The sequence below is a fragment of the Dendroctonus ponderosae genome, unplaced genomic scaffold, assembly GCF_020466585.1.
Source record: "Dendroctonus ponderosae isolate FM_Combo_2020 unplaced genomic scaffold, Dpon_F_20191213v2 Dpon_F_20191213_23, whole genome shotgun sequence".
Taxonomy (NCBI): domain Eukaryota; kingdom Metazoa; phylum Arthropoda; class Insecta; order Coleoptera; family Curculionidae; genus Dendroctonus; species Dendroctonus ponderosae.
In genome coordinates this window covers 127,256-133,833 of record NW_026018438.1, presented here as the reverse complement: position 1 = coordinate 133,833, position 6,578 = coordinate 127,256, and positions in this window count along the sequence as shown.

Genomic DNA, 6,578 nt, shown 5'->3' with positions numbered 1-6,578 from the left:
GTTTTACACGTTTTTGACAATTTTTGTCTAAAAGCATGCTTTTTACATATAAAGCCGTTGGGTCATAATTTTGTTAAATAATAACGAAGCATACCAAGGAAAAAAAGCAGGGAAAGTTGAAAAAACCAACTCAATTATTTAAAAAAATAAAACTGTCGTTCTTGTGTACAAAATTAAACCAAAAAAGAAAGTCGTAAATCGTAAACAAATCTGCCTGCTTTTCTTCAGCTTCTAGAAACTTTCCAAAAAGTATCTCTCATTAATCAGACAAAAACTGACTTTCCCCAGTTAACTATGTATTTATTTAAATCACAATTACAATGAACACAACAAAGAAAAATATGAGTAAAAAATCATAGACATCAATTGTTCTGTTGTTGGTTGAAATGAAGCACTTATTTCCTGGTATAATTCGTGGACTTTTAAACTAGATGTTAATATGGGCTATTTATCGTCTTTACAAATCCGATTTCAAGCTCTGAGCACTACACAAACTGACCTAAACGAGCCCGAAACGAAAAAAAAACGTGTACCTGCCTTAAAATATCTTTCATGGTCTTTTACAAAACTATATCAACTAATACAAAAAGTTAGAGTCATGCTAATGCTATTAGTTTTCTTATTACCCTATAATACCCTGTAACATATTTTTTTATTATGTGGCCAGTATAATACAAGTAGCTCTGGGCATTATTGATATCCATTGTTGGTATAAATGATTAAGGATCAGTTTTGTGTTTCGGATTTATTATTCGATGGTCGTTCGATATTCAAGCTGAAAACACAACGCTTCCAGTTTGATGAAAGGATTCCACTTTCAATAAATTCAGTTAATTGTTGAAAATCCGATTTGATTATAATGTGGGAATCGTTCCTGGAACTTTAACAGAGATCGACAAACAATTTTACATGGTTTAACTCCCGGCTTAAAAAAAAGACTGGGATATATTTTTTTCCTAACTTCCAATAGAACAACTTATTTGCATAAAATCAGAATCTGAAGCAGTTATTTAACTTGAATTATCTGCGTAAATAACGTGTTATAAATTATAATTAGAAACCATCAATTAACCGTTGATTTTTTCTATTTGACTATGTTAATTCATCAAAATTCCTATTACCTGTTGCCGATAAATTAACTAGCGTAGGGTAAAGAAGTAAGCAATATTTAAAGACTATTAATTATACCACGGAACAGATTGTTCAGTCGATAAAAGGCTCATTATATAAAATTAATAGATTTTTCCGATTACTCTTATAAACCTAAGTAATTAGTCTCTGTGAAAATCGATAAATAAAAACTTGCATTTGAACAAGGACGCTTTAAATGCCCGGCTACTGTGGTGCTGACCGCATTTCAAAACAGAAAAATATTTTTTTTCAAGATTCAATTTCTCCCTAATTGTATTTTAACGCAGCTGGATGGCAATTTGTAGATGTGAATTAAACAGTCAAAGCAAAGCAAAAGATATCGTTGTTTCCTTGCGTTTTTTGGCATTTTTTCTTGTAATAGTTCTTTGATTTAAGACTCTGTGTCCGGTATCTTAAGTAATATTGCTTCCTTAGTGCCGGCTCATTTTTCCTATGTATGATTTTCGTCGTCAATAGAAATCAGTTAAGATAGCAATTTATGTTTAGCTTGACCTGTTTGAAAAGCAACATTTGCTGTCTGAGCTTTCATCAATTTTTTGTTGCATTTTATTAGAGTCAGATAATCCAATTTTTTTATTGAACAATTTCTGAATTTGAATTTTTGCTCATCCATTTCTATTTGAACAGTTGTTTTATATATCAGTATTTCTCCACATTTTCAAATTGGAGGCTTATTAAGTATTCTGCTTTCACCAAACTCTGTTAGATTTTATAGTTGAATCTTTTAGTCTTAGGAATTAATAATTTTTTTTTACAATTCGATCAGGAAAAGTTCACATTCCGCTTGTCGGACTTAACATCAGTCCATATAGAGTGTTGGTCCTTCGAGTCGGATTTTGTATAAGGAAACTTTTTGTGAAGACAAATATTTGTTTTGTCTCGATCTGAATCGTCAGACTGTCTCGATGAATGAAAATGGGTAAATAAAGCTGTTGCTCAAGTTTTTGAGCTCAAACGAAAAAAGTCACACGATTACTACCCTAAAGTTTACTAAAGTACTAGACAATTTGGACACAAAAAAACGAAAACTATGAGTCAAGTGTCCACAAATGATTGGGAGAAAAATAATTAAGGGGTCGAATCCGTAAGTGAACAATATTTTATCCACTAATATTATAAGGGGACACAGGAGACTATACAAAATTGCCAAAACATTCAATAAAGAAATTCACAAGCGAATTTACGACTTAACTGGACTCGACTGGACTGAATGTAGGATATTTCATCTTAAAAAGTTACGGTATACCAAACCTCCAAAAATGTGTCTCAAGTCTCAAGTACCAATTTTCAAATATCCCTAAACACCTTTAATTTCGGATTGTTAGTTGCCGCACAAAGAAGTAATTGGATGTGACCCTACTCTAGGCCTGGGTAACACTGTGTTGAGTTGCGCCGAAGAGTTATAACCAGTTATAACTCATTGGTTAATGAGTAATAATTCATTTGTTAAAGCTTTACGCGATCCCAGACTGGAATTTTCACATTTAAAAAGTGTTAGTAATCTTTTTTATGAGTAACGCTTTACTACTTTATTCAAACAAGTCAAAAAGTAGTCTAGATTTTCCCAGAGTAACTTTAACTGAGTAAAAAGAAAGTCGACGAGTTTTCTTGTAACATCGATCTCTTAAGTTTTTTGCATAAAAGATTCAGTTTGCCAATATTTTACAGTAAAACGTAAGGAAAAACGTTGTTTTTCTGTTTCAAGACAGTGTTGTTTAGAAATATTGATCTAAAAGTGAAGAAATTCCAGTTTTCAAGGGTTTTCCAAATAAGTGATTATAAACTCGGTTGTTCAGTTCGGGGAAATATTTTTGGAAAAAGGCCTAGAAATAATTATTAGGGTTTTGTCCATAAGTAATTTTTCCAAACATTTTTGCAAAGCGGTTAAGAAGACGAGTGATCCAATCAAATTTATCTTATCATTTTTCACATAAAAATACCTGGAGATTGCCATTATTTTAAGTAAAAATAAAAAATAATGCTATTTTTGCGTAGAAAGAATTGCGTAATAGAAACTTTCCTAAAACTGGAATGACCTGAAAATTTAAAGGAACTTTAGAAATCCTCAGAGCGACCAGGGCAGCGAATTGTCCCAATAATTGTTTGTAAACTTTTGCTCTCTGGTCATTTTTTCAAAGTAGTCCTAATTACTTTCGGTAAAAGACTCGAAATAATCTGTTATAAACTTTCGCTTCTTCTTTTCGTTTTTGGAATTTGTTCAATTTGTGCTTTACTGTAGTCACTTTAGACCATGTGTAAATATATATCAATTTTGCTGAAAGTCTGTAGAAAGATTGTAAATAAAAAATAAAAACAAAAAGCACTTAGAGTTTAGATTAATCTTAGACAGTTTAAAATTATAAATGAAGAATCCCTCAGCTAATGAGCAGATTTCCAAAAAAAGAAGCTGTGTCGATAGATCTGGAGCATTTGCTCCTAAACAACCTCGATTATGTAAATTTCAGGTGTCTTTCAACTAATTGGTTATTCCATCAAGAGTCGCCCTTAATAACATTTTGAATGATGGAATGAAATATCAGGATAATAAACCTGAATGAAGCATAATGATAATGAAAAACAAACGATTTCATATGTGATTACCAGCAAAGTAAAATGTGTTTTTAGTATTACTTGGGTTGCAGCAATAGAGGGAGAACAGTATTTGATTGACACACTTAGTTATTCATATTAATAAAGGAGAGTACTTTCATTAGACAACAATCATGGTAATTTAGCTGAGAAATTCCGGGATATTTGACCGGCGAGTTTAATCCCAATCGTATTATGGATATATCAAAATTAATCGCTTGTCATTAAACCGATTCTCATTTTTATATTGTAAAGCTTATTTGAATGTATGGCCGGTAATACAATTTTATTTCCAACAATAGACACTAATGATGTTAATATAAAACCAATTAGGTTGTGGCGTAACACGGCCCCGGTTATTTGTTATTAGATGGATGCCTACCATAGCCGCTGATTTTATCTTTAAAGTAGACACGAAAAAGGCTCGTTTAGTCGGGTTCTTCATGGCAACTACCGTGGGCCCACACAAAACAATTTATGTGAATAGGATCTTAACTTCTTCGTAATAGTCACTACATAGCGGTTTGAAATGTTTTCAATGACAACTATCTAATTCAAACACATACACGAAGTTTTTTGTTCTGCTTAAAAAGAAAGCTAAATAGACCAAAAATTGGCTTATTCGACGTTTTCTGGTTTTCTCTAATTGTTGAATGAATATAGAAACTTCCAATGCAGTATGCTTCTGATTTCTTTAGATTGAGGGCAAACGTATATTTATCCGATTTAGCTGGAATTCTGGGATTGAATGAGGGATGCAACAGAGCCGAGCTTATTTTGAATTTACTTTAAGATTCTTGGGACTCTTCACTTTAAGCTAAACAACAAAATTTACTTCAAATTTTTGAAAATATCTAATAAGCAAATTAAAATGTTTTGCCTAAAAAAGTTTTAAAATGTCCTGGATCGGAATCTCAATTTCAATATAATAATTTTTTTAAATAGTCAGCGAATTTATCCAAAAATATTTGCACAGGCTTCGATCCACTATTAAAAAAGGGTTTCAGCTTACATTTCCTATCTCTAATTTTTTTTTTTTTTTAATCTCTATTTCATGTAAACGTGCTATTCTAATGCATCTGCTAGAATAGCAGGTACCCACTGTTAATATTTATGTGCACAAATTTGTTTATTTACGCATTCATCCGCAAAGTTTAAACAATATTATAAACGTGTGTTTAAGTCGTTGAAATATACACAAATTTGAACATTTTAATTTTAGAGAACTTGGAAGTTCTGGACATTCTCCAGATTTTTTAAGTTAAATAAGCGATTTGATAAATTACTAGAAATCTCTATAAGAAATTTAACCATTAAACGGCTGATTTGATAATTAATTAAATTGAACTCATTTCCATTGCAGATTTTGAAAAAATCGATGAAGTTAGGAAAACAACACATAGGAAATTCCTTCAGAGTGATGAGTGAACTAAAAGTTTCAGCAATTTCTTTCGAGTTTCGTCATTTTTTATTGCTTTAGATAGATAAAAGATTGGTGGTTTTAGCTCAAGTTTTTCCCAAGATTTAGATGACATTTGCGTTAAATTCGACAGCTTAGGAAATCAATTATTATCATATCASTTGTTAAATTCTGCCATTATTATATTATGTTTCTGCGCGCTTTGTGCAGGCTTTGGCAAATTCATATACTATTTCAGAAGCAAATTCTAGCTATCGAYTTTTCSTTTTCCTTTCGATTATAAATCGCCGTATTTTTTTGTTSAAATACAAAATTGTAGTGTAGTTTCGTTTTTGGATTTTTTGATTTATTTGCGCAAATTTTCCTAATGGAAATATCTAATAAGCATCATCAGTGATATTTTGTTAAATTGTCAGAATTCATGGAAAAAATGTCAAATTTACTTAAATGTTATTAAAAATTGGAAAACAGTTTCAGATCAAACTTATTTTTCATCTCTATTTCAGGTATGTAGGCGCTTTCAATTTTTCTTATTTATTATCAAGATGTGTGAATAAATTTGTTTATTTAGACTTCCAAGCTCAATTTAAATAATATAAATAACCTGTGATAAAGTGATCAGAAAATGTGTGTAAATTTATTTACTGTGATTGCATCATAGTAATGATGTAGATGTAAAAGGTAATGATGTAGATGAAAAACAACAGACATGCAATTATCAAGCGTGATGCCAATATTGAATTATTGTCTAAACTCTCACGTATGTGAATGTGTTTCGAGCATTTTTCATTGCTTTTTTGATGGTTTAGCTCAAGTTTTTCACAATTTTAAAATTTTTTGTCATGATTTTTTGAATTTATATGATTTGATTTAAAGGACATTTGCTTTAACTTAAAATACAAAAATAGTCTCATTGTCTGGCGAATTTCTTTTATTTGTGATTTTACTATTTATGCATGCTTCTAAAAATTTTTTTTCTATTTCAGAAAGAAACTTTAATTCAATTTATTGCAAAATGTTGGAGAAAATTGAGATTTCAATTTAAAGCCATCGATTTTTTATTGAAGAATCTTCCTTTTCTTCAACCTAATCAAAAATTGACTTATCTTTCTGTTAATATACAAAATTTTACTATGATTTTGTTTTGGGTGGCATTTGTGTTGATTTTCTGAAAATTTTCCATATCTCAAATATAATATTTGAGGAGAAGCAGATATTGAGAATAAGATAAAAGAATATTAAGATAAGAGAATATTTGAGAAGAAATATTCATCACTCAATTATTTCAATATTGGCTTAGCTGTTCGAAATTTTACAAAAATTTAACTTTACTTAGTAAATCGATGTCCACTTTGTTCCAGTTTCCATATTATATTTCTCATTTCATTTTCCATTGGAATACTTTAAGACATATGAA